Genomic DNA, 17,545 nt, shown 5'->3' on the forward strand with positions numbered 1-17,545 from the left:
AGATGATATGCTGGACTAAATAGGAATTGCTGCTCTCCCCTTGTTAAATATAAGAGAGCCACTATTTTTAAAAGTGCCTCTTTGCCCTTATTTCAAATAAAAATAACCAAGCAGTTTGCAATGCATATTAAAATCAACAAGGTATATAACAACAAGCTGACAATAGAAGCTCATAGCCAAAATTCTGGTAAACAGAAATTAATTTCCATAAAAACTTATCAGAAAAAGTTCTCTGGAAGAAGGTTGCCTTTGCCTAGCACTTGAAAACTAGCAAAGGAGGAACATGATGAACTTTTCTAGGGTGGGGAATTCCACAACTTCAGCCACACCACAGAGAAAGCTTTATTTATTCAATCATTCATCCATTCAATTTATACCCTGCCCAAACTTACGTCTCTGGGCGGCTAATATGAATTTATGACTATGATGAATATTTATATACCACTTAGTATATGGCAGCTTCCTATGTTCCTGAGTCAGCCCATTGGTCCATCTAGCTCAGTATTGTCTACACAAAGTGGCAGCGTCTTCTCCAAGGTTGCAGGCAGGAATCTCTCTCAGCCCTATCTTGGAGAAGCCAGGGAGGGAACTTGAAACCTAGATGCTCTTCCCAGAGCGGCTCCATCCCCTGAGGGGAATATCTTACAGTGCTCACACTTCTAGTCTCCCTTTCCTTTGCAATCAGGACAGACCCTGCTTAGCATGGGGACAAGTCATGCTTGCTATCTCAAGATAGCTCTCAGCTCTCCTCTCCACTTTTCAACAAAAGTTGCCAAAGCAGTTTACATAGCTATAAATAAATTATATTTATTTATATTTACATAGTTATAAATAAATCAAGTGCCTTGTCCTGCATCACCACCCACTGCACTTTAGATGGTGGGAGCCAACACAAGAGGACCACTACAGAGAATCTTAACATATAGATGGATTCTTATGAGAGAGGTACCTTGTTCAGAGTGCTTTAAAAGTCAAACACAATACTGTAAATTGGGTCTGGGAGCCAGTCAAGGTATTGAAAAATTAAGATTATACACTTCATGTAATGTAGACCAATGGCCACATTCCAAACCAGTTGTAGCTTCCCAAAGTGCAAGGGCAGTTGGTGGTGGCCAGAACATGGACTGTCAGATTTGGAGGCAGCAAAATGTCCCCTGCCACCATACCTGCCTCCTGCCATGATGGGAACCAAATTCTGTATACAGCTGCCACCGCTTGGCCCTACCCATCCCTATTATATTTTCTGTTCTCCCTGCCTTTTCAAAAGGCAGGGGGTAAAGAATGGATTAACAAGGTGTGGACTCCTGTTGCCTTTTCAAAAGGGAGGGAGTGGGGCAAAATAGCAGAAGCAGCCAGATCAATGGCTGTCACTGCCAACGCTCCACCAGGTAAGGAGGAGGTTTTCAAAGGGAACATGGGTCAGCGAGAAGGAAAACGGGGAGAAAGATAAACTGCTCCCCAGTATGCTGTGCTGCACCTGCAACCACAGCTTATTAGATTTGTCACTTTCTTCCAAAATTGGAACTCAAAGCAGTGTACAATAAAAAAGGTCAGTTAAAAATGACAATTTACAATAAAACACAATAACTGACACATCTGTTCAACACAACTGAACATCTAGATGCAGCTCTGGATCTGGTAGCAGGGGCATAACTATAGGGGGGGGGCATGTGCCCCAGGCGCCACCCCGGCAGGTCACGTGGGGGGGCACCAAAAAGTGGCTCAAAAAGTGGCAAAAAGTGGATTAAAAAGGATGGCATGAATAAGGAGTCTTTAGCACTATCACCCTAGTCCCTCGAATTACTCTGGAGTCCTTGGTTTTCGGTTTGTTAAAATACAGTCACTCACAAGGGAAAGTCAGGAACAGAACCAGGGCGTGAGGGAGGGGCATCATATTCATTATCATCATCATCATCGCATCATAATTCTGATGTTTGAGATACAAGCCAACTCCACAGGGTTGTGAGGAAAAACCTAATGTAGTATGTATCATCATTGCATCATAATTCTGATGTTTGAGATACAAGCCAACTCCACAGGGTTGTTGTGAGGAAAAACCTAAGTATAATGTAGTATGTATCATCATTGCATCATAATTCTGATGTTTGAGATACAGGCCAACTTCACAGGGTTGTTGTGAGAAAAAACACATATGTGTCAGTCAGATGTATGTTGGGGGGCGGCGGGGGGGCACAATTGCAGTGCTTGCCCCGGGCGCCGTTTTCCCTAGTTACGCCTCTGTCTGGTAGCACCCCCAAGAGACAACATCTGAAACTTCAAGGGGAACTGTCTGTAGCCCTGAAAACAAAGGACCAGATATGTACCCAAACTTCCACCTTTGGATGGTTTACAGCAAAACAAAACAAATTAAAACCTTAAAACAACATAAAATCACAAGTCTAGTTAAAAAGCTTGGGTGAATAAATGTGTCTTTAAATACTTTTTTTAAATAGCCAAGAACGTGGAGGCTCTCTCTCTCTCTCTCTTTTTTGCAGCGAGCATATTCCAGAGTCTTGGGGAGGAAACAGAAAAGGCCTGCCCCTGTGTAGCCACCAGATGAGCTGGTGGCAACTGCAGCTATATTCAGATGATCTCCGGACCTATCTGGATGATTTTAGTAGGCAGTGGGGCTATTGGCGAAGAAGACGTTCTCTTAAATACCCAGGGCCTAAGCGGTTTAGAGCTTTATAGGTTGTAACCAGCACCTTGTATTTTGTCCTGAACCTATTGGTAGTCAGTGTAGTTATTTCAATACAGGAGTAATATGGTCTCCTCGAGATGACCCAGGCACCAACCTGCCTGCCTCATTCTGCACCAACTGCAGTTTCTGGACTACATACAAAGAAAGCCCCACATAAAGTGCATTGCAGTAATCCAGTCTGGAGATTACCAGCATATGTACTACTGTTCTGAGCTTGTTTATCTCAAGAAATGGACATACAGTTGGCGTATCAACCAGGGCCAATAGAAAGCACCTGGCCACCGCCTCAACCTGAGGCATTAAGGAGAGGTCTGGATCCAAAAGCACTCCCAGACTGCATACTTGTTCCTTCTGGGGAAGAGTGAACCCATCTAGAACCAGCAGATCAAAATGGTCTCCTGAGTTCCGACCCTGTACAATAAATACCTCTGTCTTAGTTGGATTCAATACCGAGTCACACTCCCTCTGTCAATGCTTCATTGGAGATAATAAACCAGGCCCGCCAAGGCAGTCTCCACCCCACAGCCCACCCAAAAACCAGTTTGAAATGGATCTAGATAACCAGTTTCCTCCAAGTCTGTCTGGAGCTGGGAGGCCACCACCCTCTCAATTGCCTTGCCCAGCCATCAAAGCTTGGAAACAGGCCTATAGTTGCTTAACTCTGAGAAATCCAATGCGGGCTTCTTCAGAAGAGGTCTAATAATTGCCTCCTTAAGTCAGAAAGGCATCCTCCCTCCCTCAGATAAGCATATATAATATCTAACAGGTCCCCTACAACAAGCCCCTGCCATTTAGTATAAGCCATGCTGGACAAGGGTCAACAGAACAAGTGGTAGGCCGCAATCCTTCAAGCAGCTTATCCACATCATCAGGAGTCACAAACTGAAACTGATCCAGCATAACCACATAAGAGTTGCTGGACACTTCCATATTAGACTCTGCAATAACTGTGGAGTCGGAGTCCAAGTTGGCCCAAATATGAGATATTTTATCCACAAAACACTTATTAAAAATATCACAACAGGCAATTGATAGTTCCAAATTCTGATTCAAGGGAGGAGGGGGATGTACTAGTTCTCTCACAACTCTAAACAACTCCACTGGGTGTGAGCTTGTGGATGCAATATGGGCAGAAAATAATCGCTTCTTTGCCACATGTATTGCCTGAACATAGGTCTTCAAAAGTTCTCTATGTTGTAAACTGAGTCAAGTCTTTCTCCACTTGTGCACCAGTCTTCAATCTTTCTACTTCAGCTCTTCTATTTCTTCTGTTCACGGAGGGGCCAATTTTAAAGTGGGTCGGAGAGGAGGCTTAGGAGCGATCATATCTTCTGCTCTGCTGAGTTTCTCCACTTGTGCACCAGTCTTCTATCTTTCCACTTCAGCTCCTCTATTTCTTCTGTTCACGGAGGGGCCAATTTTAAAGTGGGTCGGAGAGGAGGCTTTGGAGCGATCATATCTTCTGCTCTGCTGAGTTTGCTGTTATAGTCAGTCAGTCAGTTTTTATTTCGATCAACGACCAGAACAAGCTGTTATAGTTCTCCACCAGAGCATCAAGAGATCACTGGCAGAGCCAACACTAAATCCTTCCAAGGCTTCTTGGTATCCTATTGGATCCAATAACCTTCTCATGCAGACCATCCTAATAGGCCCCTCACCCCGGTGGAGGTGAGACACGATTGTGTGTCCAGCATTAACTAGATGGTGGTCTATCCATGACAATGGGGAAATCTGAGGAGTCCCCAACCACAGAACACCACCCTGTTAATATGGATTAAGGTTATCACCAAGATGTGTACACAGTTTGTCCTAATGAAAGCAAAGAGGAGAGATTCTAGCACATTCTTATTACCTTCCTTTTCAAAGTGTATCATCACAGGGATTGACTATCAGAGCCTAAAGCCAACTGGAATCTAATGTGTTACCAGGCCAATTCCCTAGAACTAATTTAGAAGCATAAAACATGCTGTCGTTGATTCTGAAACATGATTTTGTTCATTTGCTTTTTTAAATTATTTTTTAAAGTCCTCTGGGAATACTATATGGGTACACACAAACTCCTATGTATATTCCCAACCAGGAATATACATGAATGTGATTCAATGTTCAGAAAGGCTAAGAGAAGCCTCCAGGGACTCTCTGCAACCTCCTTGCCTGTGACATAACATCTCTAGGGATGTTCAAATTGATTTGGATACAAATTGATTTGTACCCGAATCTAGCAGATTCAGGTGATTCAGAGACAAAAAACAAATTACTCCTGTTGTCCATTGTCTAGATTCGGGTACAAATCGAATTGCACCTGATTCTATTCAAATCGATTCAAGTTTTTGATCCCTCTTATTAATTCCCCCAGATTGCCAGCTTTCTTTTTTTTAAAAAAAGCTAAGCTCTAGCCCTTATAGAAGTGGAGTTATGGAGCAAAATGTGTGGTCACTGTTTTCAAGTGTTTGGGTTCTTTGGTGTATAATAACTTTCACTCAATGAATCCTTATGAAGATTCATTACACACCTTCATTTCTTCTATTCATTTTGACTGTCTTTTCGACAGCGCCAACTGTCAACTGCCATTTGCCAACTACACCCCACTCCCACCCACAAGGCAATGGGGTACTACTCAGTTTAAGTTAAGTGCCTAATGGGTAGAGGCTACCACCCAAATTGCAGAGGAATTGGGCAAAGGGCTGATTTTTGGTGAATTGGTGAAATAACTGCAATTGGGCGGCGCTGGGGTGACCAAGGGTGAGTGGCGGTGTAGTGAACAGAGGGTGCCAACAGATGGTTCTATCGTTTCTGAGGTGTTCTGAGTGTGGATTTTCTGATAGCAAATGAGAGTGGATTCATGTGTGTATTGAAAATCTCATTTGCTACCAGAGAATCTACACTCAGACCAAAAATCAGCCCTTTGCCCAATCCCTCTGCAATTTGGGTGGTAGCCTTCACCCATTAGGCACTACCATCCCACCCCACTCTTCTGCCCCAGATCCCACTTTATGCCCCAAATCTGCCCCAAAGAAACTAAAACTTCAAAAATTCACCAAAAATCAGCCCTTTGCCCAATTTCTCTGCAATTTGGGTGGTAGCCTCCACCCATTAGGCCTACCACCCCACCCAACTCTTTTGGCCCTGGGACCCATTTTTATCCAAATCGATTCAGATTCAGATTAATTCGGATCAAAATTGAATCTAGGGTGATTCGGATGGGTCAGATTCAGACCCCAAAACAAATCAGGGGTGTTTCAATTTGGATCCAAATGGAAACACCAAAAATCCGAATTGCACACCCCTAAACATCTCTGGTAGAAGCTGGCCATTTAGTAATGGCTGGAGTATGATTATTGTCAAGTCTTTATTCCTCATTATACCCATGATTCAAAGCCTAGAGCTCTTACAATAGTATGCAATCCCAGGAGAAAACTCCTTGAACTCCTTAAACCCCTAGGACTATGTACAGAGCACATTTCAAAATTATAGTTTCCACTGGCAGCTTTTTAGAGGCTTCAAACATAATTTGAAAGAAGAGCTTATACACAGAACAGGAGACTGCAAACAGATCAGCTTCTAGAAAAGGCTGATTCCTCAGTTCATTGCTTGGCTTGCCATTTTATATCTATCTCGGAATTCTTCATTTAATTGGCTTATGTCAAAAGCAGTGAGGCTGACCACCTTTAATGGTAGCATTTATTGCTCACAGTGCTGATCATGGGTGGAAGGCTTGGACAACCAAGAGCTGCTTTTTGGGGGAGGGGGAGAAAAAGCCACCACTAAAAGATAACCCTCACTGAAGCACTGCTTCAATTATGAAGAACTCTGGCTTGGTGTTAGGACATAGAGCAGTTCATAGCTGTCAACTCCTTGCCCCAGAATTATCTCCCTCATCTGCTTTAAATAGACCAGTCTCTCCATTCCAAGTCAGTGGAGTAATACACATCTCACGAAATTGTAGGTGGCCTTGATTAGGCCACCTAATGGCACAGCAGGGAAGCAACCTGCCTAGAGAGCAAGAGGCTGATGGTTTGAATCCCTGCTGGTGTGTTTCCCAGAATATGGGAAACTCCTATATCGGGCAGGAGCGATATAGGAAGGTGCTGAAAGGCATCATCTCATAATGCACAGGAGAAGGCAATGGTAATCCCCTCCTGTATTCTACCAAGAAAACCACATGGCTCTGTGGTCGCCAGGAGTTGACACAGACTCGACTGGCACAATCTTTCCTTTCCTTGATCAGTAAAGGGACTAATCTCACTCAGGGAAGCTTAACTAAGTAACAGAATGGACAGCAGACTGAAGCATCTTCGTTGTTACAGGTTAATAAAAAACAATGTCAAACAAAAAACAGACATTCAATAAATACAGGGCAATAAATATCACATTACATTCAACAAAAGCAGCATTCTCTGTAAAATGCCTTTCTGTCTGTGAAAACAGACACTTCTTTATTGGTCTTTAGATTTTATTTCAGCTGGACTAATTATCTGCACAGGACTCTCTTTCATCAAAGTACCCCATATACAGCACAATACACTGCAAATCAAACATTCAGGTAAGACCTTTTAATGAATGCTGTATAGCAGTGGTTCCCAAACTGGGAGCCTCCAGATGTTGCTGAACTACGAATACGACAAATATTTATATACCACTTTTCAACAAGAAGTTCCCAAAGCGGTTTACACAGATATAAAAATAAAAGCAGTGTACACAGATAATTAGTTAGTTAATTAATTAATTAATTAATTAATTAAACAATCAAACAAACAAACTACAACTCCCATCAGCCCAAGTGACAATTTATTGTGGCTGGGGATGATGGGAGCTGTAGTTCAGCAACATCAAGAGGCTCTCAGTTTGGGAACCACTGCTGTATAGGAAACAAGCATTTCTCTTACTGATCCTCATGCAGGGGTGTAGCAAGGTTGGAGTGGGCCCAGAGATGAGATTTTAAAATGGGACACCCCCACTCCTCAAAGTCCAGGGCCTCCACATATCCCAGGCCCCCAAGGATTTAAGTCTGATATTTCAAAATAAGTATGCTGCCTGCAAATACATTTCACTGAATACACACACTTCACAATATATAGTGATATACATTGAGTACTATATATTTGTGCTACTTTTAATGCCTAGAACACACTAGAAACACTAATTATTAAAATGGCCCCCTCGCTGCAGATTAGCAAAGGAGACTTTCAACCATGCAGTGTGAGCCTATGTATGTTTTCTCAGTAAATTCAGTAAAATTTGATTGCAGGAGGTTTTTCACAGGAGGCTTTTAAAGCCCTTTAACACACATCTCCTCTGCAATGGAGGTGCTGCATTCACATGTTGGCCAGATTGACCCTGAAGTTCCTGCGAGTTATTGGGGAGCAGTTCACACACAAGAAAAATAAAATAAAAGCACAACACATGCTTCACAGTTCTCACTCAGACCTTCTGGGTTGCAAAACAACTGGAACATAAGTGCATTTATAATTGAATGAATGCATAAATAAATAAATAAAATAAAATATTGTTTGTTCCAGAAGTTTTTATAATTTTCTGCCATGAAACAAGCCACTTATAGGACTTTTTAGATAGTTTTTTTTTAAGCCAGCAAATTTTCCAAGCTGTTTTAAATTAAATATTCAGAGACTTCTCAGTCTCTTCCCCCTCCATATCAAAGCCCTATGGCAAGCAGATCCCTATATATGGGTGGGGGGGATTGACCACAAAAAGGTGTTCACATTCTACCTGGCAAATGCTAGGCTGGGCAGAGGGTCTGCTGCAGAGAGCTGTGGGGGCCTGCCAGCAAGCCAGCCTGCCTGCCTGCCTGCCTACCTACCTACCTCCTTCCTTCCTTCCTTCCCTTGGGGCCTCCCTGCAAGCCTACTCCAGTTCAGGCTTCACTGAAGCCTACACGGAGGCCTCCCCGGAAGCCCCGCCCACCCGCCAATCAGCTGAGAGGCGGGGAGAAAAGAAGCTCTTTGCAGCTGGCTTGCTGCTTAGATTGCCGGCCAGGCAGACAAGCAGGAGAGAGGCAAACAGGGCAAATGGCTGAGGGGCCTTGGGGCTCAGCAGGGGGCAATCGGGAGTCATGTGAGGTGTCTCTGGGGGGCTCCCCAATGCAGTGGGGCCCCCAGGCAACCGCCTCCCCTTGCCTAATGGTAGTTACGCCCCTGCCCTCATGTTTAATCCTCAGAAAGACATGCCCATATTCATTCTCACATTGCACCACTGTTTCTTCATACCCACTCTCAACCTGATGCTGTGATTTTTTAAAATTACATATTATTACAGTGAAGAGAAAGAATTAAAAAACCAAGAAATCAGCAAAAATGAACACAGCAAACAGTCCACTCAACCCAAGAACAGAGAGACAGTAACAATAAGCAGAAATCACAAAAGGCAAACCTACATGAAAAAGGGCAAGCATTTTAACCAATAAAGCACTGCTTCACTATTGCTTTGTAAAAGCTGTTCGTGACAACAGCAGCAACGTACTGGATCTTGTTGCTACCCACGAAGTCTTGAACCTAGTGGTGCTTTTTGGACCGGACCTCCGGGCCAAGGTCTGGTCCTCTGCGAAAGGGCGGGGGGGCTCCAAATGTTCCCCCCAGGGGTTGCCTAGATGTCCCCATTGCAGTGGCAGTGGGCGGCCATATGCTCACCCAGCAGCAAGACCCACCAGTGGGGGCCTCCAAATGTCCACCCAGGGGCTGTCTAGATGCCCAGTGGCAGCGGCAGAAGGCAGCCATGTGCACCAGCGGGCAGCCCCCGACCATCTGCACAAGCGGCCATGTGCTCGCCCTGCAAGATCCACTGTAGGGTTTCCTGGCAGCGGCAGCCACCTCCCTGCCTCTGTGGCTTGTGGTTTCCCTACAGGGGTGGGGGAAGGACGCAAGCAAGCATGTCACATGCTTGCTCACATGAGGGCCGCAGTGAGAAGGAGTGGAGGTTGCTGCGAGGCAAGAGAACTAGCAGCAGCGAGACTCCACCACCACCATCATAGGAGCAGCAGAGACAAATGAGGGTGAGGCGAGGCCGCTCCACAGCAGTAAAGCTCTGTCCAGAGCAGCAGTCTGGGAGGAAAACAAAGTGTTCCCTCTGCCTTCCCTTACAGTCCTCCTCCTCCTCTGCTGCTGTTGCTATTGCTACTGTTGCAGCTTGTTCAACATCTCCCCTTCTTAACAGTCTCCCCCCACACCCCATCCCCTGTGTTAATGTGCCTTTGCCCTGCTGCTCGTAGCACTGGCAACAGCAGAATTACTGCAACAAAGCACCAGACTTCTTGAGTGAGACGGATGGGCTGGTAGGGATGGTCTCTGAAGAAGAAAGAGAATACTCTTCTTTCCATGGGGAAAATAAATGGGTATGAAGGGAAGAGGAGGTGGGGCTGTGCTGGGCACTGAAAAGTCAAGAGAGCTGGGAGGGCGACAATTGTGAAATACAAAAAGGGACCAGACAAGGATGCCCACTTTCCCCATTGCTTTTTATACTGGTCCTAGAAGTGCTTTGTAGAAGTATTAGAGAAGATGATAAAATATATGGCCCCAAAATTGGGGAAAGGACTACAAGTTGAGAGCCTTTGCGGATGATGTTGTCTTTTTTTTTTAGAAAATCCAATGGACAAGATTGGAGGACTCTTGGAAAAAATACAACAATTTGGACAGTTGGCTGGATTCTATATAAATAAAGCTAAAACTAAAGTTTTGACTAAAAATATGGATCAGAAATCTAAGGACAGATTTTCTGAAATAAGTGAGTTGAAAGTGGAGAAGAAAATCAAATACTTGGGGGTCTGGCTAACAAACAATAATTCTTTGTTGTTTACAAATAACTATGTTAAAGTATGGAATACAGTGAAAATTGATTTACAAAGTTGGTCTAAAATGAATTTGTCTTTAATGGGAAGAATTTCAGTGGTGAAAATGAATGTTCTGCCTAAAATGTTATTTCTCTTTCAGACTATTCCTATAATCAACACTTTAACCTGTTTTAAGCAATGGCAGAAAAATATAACTAATTTTGTTTGGCAAGGGAAAAGACCAAGAATTAATTTTAAGAATTTAACAGATGCAAAGGAAAGAGGTGGTCTTACTTTGCCAGATTTAAGGTTGTATTTTGATGCTGTTTGTTTGACATGGCTAAAAGAATGGATAACATTAAGAAACCCTAGAATACTTGATTTGGAAGGATCTGATAGAAGGTTTGGATGGCATTCATATCTGTGATATGAAAAAAGCAAAATACATAAAGATTTTTTGAACCACTATGTGAGAAGGAGTTTAATGAGGGTGTGGCTAAAATATGAAAACTGGTTGGAACCTAAAACTCCGCTATGGGTATTCCCGATTGAAGCTTTATCACGTAAAGAAGTAAATATGCAAATGCATTGGGGTACCTATAGGGATTTGTTACATTTTCAGGAAAAGGATTGTAAGTTAAAAAGTTTAACTGAAATACAAAATTTGGTTAGAGATTGGTTTCAGTATCATCAGTTAAATGAGATATATAAGAAAGATTTTAAAGTTGGATTTGAGGATCAGATTTCGAGCTTTGAGAAGGAATTATGTGAAAATGATGAAAAATTAGTTTCTAAAATGTATAAACTGTTACTTCAGGAGGAGACAAGAGAGGAAGTGGTTAAAACGACCATGATAAAGTGGGCTCAAGATGTGGGTCATAATATAGAAATGGCAGCCTGGGAAAAACTATGGAAAACTGGTTTAAAATTTACTGCATGTTATGCTTTAAAAGAAAATTATTACAAAATGATGTATAGATGGTATCTGACACCAAAAAATTTGGCATTAATGTATAAAAATGTTTCAAACAAATGTTGGAAGTGTGGACATTCTGAAGGCACTTTTTTTCATATGTGGTGGACCTGTGGGAAGGCTAAAGCCTATTGGGATATGATATATAATGAGTTAAAGAAAATATTTAAAATGACATTTCCTAAGAAGCCAGAATCCTTCCTGCTGGGAATAACACAAGGTGCAATTTCTACAACTAATTTAACATTTTCTATGTACGCTTCTACGGCGGCCAGAATTATATATGCACAGAAATGGAAGAGTAATGAACTGCCTTCAAAAGAAGACTGGCTGATAAAAATCTTGGAATATGCGGAGATGGCAAAACTTACAACACTAATAAGAGACCAAAATTTGGAATGTTTTAAAGAAGATTGGAAACCATTCTTGTTGTATCTAAAGAACTATTTTCCTACTATGAACTTTACAGCAGGGTTTGAAATTTAGTAAAAAACTGCAGGTTGGGTAGATTAACTGTGTTTGTAAAGGTTTAAATTTATGCTTTGAATTATTATTATAGCAATGGTAAATTTTATAGTTGATGATTCATGAAGAGATGTGTGCGGGAAGTCCACCTTTGTGTATTTGTAATGAATGACAATATTACTATTGTTAAAATCAATAAAAATTGAATTTGGAACAAAGAGAGCTGGGAGGGCAGGAGTGAGGTTGTTGACGGAGTGCTGAGGGACACTCCATTGCTATGGACATCTGGGATAAGGAAGGGAGGCCTGCCCAATTGGAGGCTGGCTGAAGCCAGTGTGCACCCCTCCCCCCCCGCTTTCAGAGGTTGGTGAGGGGGCAAGGGTGGACAGGAACAGATAGGCTAGAAGCAGCACTTGTTATTAGTGCTATAGGGCTGAGGTGCGCTGTGGGGAGCGGGAGCAAGGCAGCCTGTAAATCAGGGCTTAGAAGTGAAATCTCTGCTTGCTCCATGGATAAGGGAGCTGGAGCACCGAGCACTCGAGGCATTAGTCTTCTAAATTATTTACATAACAAGTGCTTTGGGTCAGGTGAGAGAGGATGGCTGCTTTTTATTATTTCATCTTCAAACTAGGCAACCTGAGGCTCCCTGAATCCTGGGTAAGAACTCTGCTCCTTCTTCATGAGTACTTGCCACGGACAACTTCTCTTCCTTTCCTCACCTCCTCCTAACCCTCCTTTACAAAGCTGCTCCCCGATCCCCACGTTCCTCAGGTTAGCGGATTTAAACTACTACTAATAATTATTGCCTCATGGCACTTTTGCATTAATTTCCCCCCCTTGAATAGAGTGAGATGACCATTTCTCAGGGGCTGCACTTTTCTGCCTTGTCTGTATATTACTGAGGTGATGTTTCCTTTGGTGTGTGTTTGCTGCCCTCCGGCACTCTCTCGGAAGCCCCTGCCCCATCTTACCTCTTCACAGCCCCCACCCACTCTCATTCACTCACACGTGTGCTTGCACCCAACTTTATAGGTTTTATTATGACCACAGAATTGCTCCCCTCTGGCTCGAGTGTTTCCAGCCAGTACCACAAGAGCTGGATTTGCTGAGATTTTAACTAGGTGTCAATTTTCTTCTGTTTTCTTTCCCCTTTCCTGTCTTCCTTTCTTTTCCTCATGTGTATGTTTATTTGGATTGGACCAGTTCAGACAATATTGTCCATCAGCCCCAACCACCATATGATAAAACACAAGGATGCACATTCTGGCCCCCCTGGTGCATTGTTCTGCTCCAGCAATACTTATGGGTGGTGGGCAGAACAGCTTCTCAACATATGGTTTGTGATTAAACCAAACACGGGGGGGGAGGGGGGAAATATGTGGGATGGGAATATGTTAACGTGTGTTGAAATGTTTCTTCTGATGCATGTTTGCATAAATATACTTGTTTTAAATACTTACATTCTTATGTAAGTTGCTTTTTGTGCCCTTGAGAATCCACATCAAAAATACTGTGTGTGTGTGTGTGTGTGTGTGTGTGTGTGTGTGTGTGTGTACTTAGATGATGCTTAACTTGCCGGGGGGGGGCAGGCTCCAGTGGTGGGGACCTCAAAAATTTAGGTCCAGGCTCCAAAATTACCTAGGGGCATCACGGCGCAGCGGGGAAACGACCTGACTAGGAAGCCAAAGGTTGCCGGTTCGAATCCCCAGTGGTATGTTTCCCAGACTATGGGAAACACCTATATTGGACAGCAGCGATATAGGAAATGCTGAATGGCATAATCTCATACTGTGTGGGAGATGGCAATGGTAAACCCCTCCTGTATTCTACCAAAGAAAACCACAGGGCTCTGTGGTCGCCAGGAGTTGACACCGACTCGACGGCACACTTTACCTTTACCACTGCATCTATTGCACTGTAGGTTTACAACACAACTAAGCAGCACCGGTAGGAGCCATGCTTCCCCCCCCCCCGGTAGTGGTTGAACAGTTGTGGGGGTGGGATTGGGAAAACAGCTAAATCCCCTCCCCCATGTCATAGTGCCCAATACAGCTGCTATTTACTAAGTTTAAAAACATAAACATGTTGGCCTCAGTCACACTTTTCAATTAACATTTAGATTGGCTTAGTTAAATCCCAGAAAAAAGACCATGGTTACTGGTTAACGCTCTGCATCTTTGTTGCATTATTCATTTACACAATGGTATTATTAATTATCCACCTGTAGTTGCATCACGTATAAAAGTACTCTGTTCTGTCAAAATATATACAGTAATTAATGAAATGGTCATTTCATTTTCAGGCACAGGCAGTCCATAACACGAAAACCAACACATAGACAATTTATAGTTGAGGCCAGGAAATTTCAACATAAAAGCTACCAAGAAGAGAGACAGCGCTTCATCTCCCCCTAATAATCTAGTCTCTTCAGAATAATCATTCATTATGTTAACAGAAGGTAATATGAGCTGGGTGCCACAGAATTATGACAAGCTACTGGCTTGAATTCATACATGAGGCAGGGCATGGAAAATATCAATCCTAACTCCTTATCTTGGCGGTTTCTGCAAAACAAACTAGAATTGCGTGGCTATCTATTGTCTTGATGCCACACACTGTATTCAGCTCTAGCCAGTGGTGTTGCACTCCCTGAATCTGAACAGGTAAAAAGACTAAAGCAGCAGCAAATGAAAACCCAATAGAAGGTATTTTGAAGTATTTGTTACAGATAAGATACAGGCTGGCCATTAATTAGGATTAGGAAATCTTGTAAGCAGGCCACAGGACTCTGCATTCCCCCTACCTCACCATGCTTCCCTTTACCCATAAACTACACTGACTTTCCCCTTCCCCAACTACTTTATCTTCAGTCCTACAAGCCAAATTCAGAGCACTCTCAGATCTGTTTTAACTAAGGTTAATGCTGATCAGCTGCAAGGGCTGCTATCCCACGAGGCAATTGCCTTGGGTGGCAACTTTGGGCCCTTTGGTGGGGTGTGTGTGTGACAGAATGCAGCCCCACTGCTCCCTCCATTCCTGAACATTCTTCCTGCAGCTGTTCAGGTGAAGGGCAATGAGTTGCCCTGCCCCCTGGTGGAAGGCAGACTGATGTTGCCCAGGCACTGCTCTCTTCCTCCTTGTCTCCAGCTTCAGCACTGGGGTGTGCTGCCACCGCTGGCTGTTTGCATGGCTGCCCCACACAGAGGCAGCACAGAGCATGACTTCAACTCTCCACTGCCATTGTGCTGCTAAGTCAGTGGCAGCAACTTGCTACCTCACAGGAACAGAGAAAACTGCCTTATACCAAGTCAGACCATTGGTCCATCTGGCTCACTACCATCTACACTGACTGGCAGTAGTTCTCAAGGTTTCAGGAAGGAAAAACCCAAGGTTTTCAGCAGCCCTGCCTGGTGATGCCAGGGACCTTCTGCATGCAAGCAGATTCTCTACCACTGGGCTGCAGCTCCACAAGATCTCTCTCACATCAGGCAATGCTCACATGTAGTCACCCATCCAAATGCAAACCAGGGTGGACCCTGTTCACCAAGAGGGGCAATTCATGTTCACTACCAGAAGACCACTCTTCCCTCCCTCCTGCTGTTTCCTCTTTCCTCCAGCACCAAACTTGTCTGTTTCGTCTCTGGACACATTTGGTGCTAGAGGAAAGTGAAGAGAACAGGACTGAGGAGCGGGGGAGCTACTGCTGCTAGACAGAGTGTCCAGGCAGCCACCACTGCTGAAGTCATGTTCCACACTCCCTCTCACAGAGCACACCATGCAAACAGCCGGAGGCGGTGCGCCCCAGCCACTTAAGCTGGCAACGAGGAGGAAGGAGGCAGTGCCTGGGCATGTGGGATGAGTGTGAGGCCAACAAGTAGATGAGGCTGTGTCGGTGCTGGCTCCCAACCGGGGTGAGGCCAGAGGCAAGGCAGCTCATTGCCATTTGCCTGAAGCAGAGAACAGCTGGTGCTGATCAGCTGTAAAACTGAAATGGTGAAGAGGGAAATAGCCCATGATCCTGTTGCTTGCTCCCCATCTCTTAACTCTAGTTAATGGCCAAGCTAGCTTTATGTCTGGCTCTAAGCAAAGCAATATCTTTCATTGTGTCACCAGTTCTAGTACAACTTCCTTATAGGGAAAACGACACAAATCTATCCACTGGTAACTAACTGGCTTCATGCTCAATTCTGTTTATATTTCACTCATAAGGTTGCAAGTATCAGAGAGTGAAAAATCTGATAATTGCAGTATCAGCCTTTTCAAGGGGTAGCCAGAACACAGGATCAAGTCAGATATCACACAGAACCATGGTTTCATCTTGTTTTTATGTGATATCCATGAGCCTCAGGTTTGCATATTTTCCTGCTTCTCTTCTTGTACAAAGGGGAGCATTTTTAACTTCTATTCCTGGTTTTTAAAAAGTAGGAATTTGCCATCACATACCGATCCAGCAAATTCCAGCTTGTTGTTACCGGTTCTTGCATGAACTCTGGTTAGAACAAGCCAGTATTTGCTGGGTTCAGATATCATGGCAAAGAAAATGTCTTCCCTTGCTCATGAAGGGAAGCCAGAAGCTTGTGAATGCATTCCAGTACTAGGATTAAACCATGGTTCTGTGTGAACCAGGCAAGACAATGTAGAGGCCTCTCTATTTCAAATAGCTACATATACGTAGAGAGTATCATACATATTTGCCAAGAATAGGGTCCCCCCCACCCCTACACATTAGGATCAAGATATTTTTCTTACTCAGAGTCTTTCAATAAAAGGTTTTGCTGAATGAAAAGCTCTGCCAGTGATATATTAACATTTGTTCACTGAATTCTGCAACAATTACAAAGCTTACCAGACATGCTGAGATTTAATGCTGGAAATAGATGTTATAATCTAACAAAACAATTAAGTACCTGTACAGCTCTAAACATAATAATGTGAGATAAAACAGAACATTCCATGTGGGAAAACTGGACAAAGTGCAAAACTCCAAACACCAAAAGTAAATATAAGTAAATTGCCTTATTCAGTATGCCCTCTCACTTCTATCACCTATTACAAATTATCATATCAAACCATTTATCATATTATCATATCAACCAATTATCATATCACCCTTACCTCTTGAACAGTTCCTCAGGATAATCCAATGAGTACAAGGTTATACTGCTTCAAACATAGGTCAAAGCATTGATCAGCACAACTGAGAAGAAAGAAACAGTTTAGTTTTATAACATGTGATACAGTGATGATGATTTTCAAATCTGAAATATCCAACATTTTGACTTATCTAAGGAAATTACTTATCTCTCAGAAAGCCACCTGAGATTATGAAAAACTGCAGCTTGAATTTCCAAATTCACCTAGTATGCTAATTTTTAATTTTTAATTATATAGCATAACTGATTACTCTGGAAAAACTAAGATAAAAAAAATAAGTAAGAGAAGAGGAACAAAAATTACACAGGAAAATGAGACACAGGGCTAACTTTACTGCAGACCAAGAAACATGTTGTAAGCCACACAGAGAACAATTTGTTACAGTGTGGTTAGCAAATAAAATTTATTATTATTTTTCAACTTATATTTGGCAAATTCTTTTACCAAAGGTAAAAAGCAATAAAGTGATGTC

The 17,545-nt window shown here is 43.1% G+C and overlaps 1 protein-coding gene across 14 annotated transcripts in view; it reads right to left on the bottom strand.

The window, feature by feature from the left end:
• Nucleotides 1–17,545, bottom strand: part of NDST2 (N-deacetylase and N-sulfotransferase 2) — a 193,975-nt gene that overhangs the window by 95,175 nt on the left and 81,255 nt on the right. For 9 of the 14 annotated variants that reach the window (XM_053304994.1, XM_053304995.1, XM_053304993.1 and 6 more), the window contains one exon: nucleotides 17,035–17,116. The exons of 4 other annotated variants lie outside the window; for them this stretch is intronic. The gene's annotated coding sequence lies outside the window, so the exon portion shown is untranslated. Of the gene's footprint in view, nucleotides 1–8,523; nucleotides 8,558–17,034; nucleotides 17,117–17,545 lie in introns of those variants that run through there. One more of the 14 variants, XM_053305006.1, reaches the window with a different exon arrangement.

The sequence above is a fragment of the Hemicordylus capensis genome, chromosome 3 (genome assembly GCF_027244095.1).
Source record: "Hemicordylus capensis ecotype Gifberg chromosome 3, rHemCap1.1.pri, whole genome shotgun sequence".
NCBI lineage: Eukaryota > Metazoa > Chordata > Lepidosauria > Squamata > Cordylidae > Hemicordylus > Hemicordylus capensis.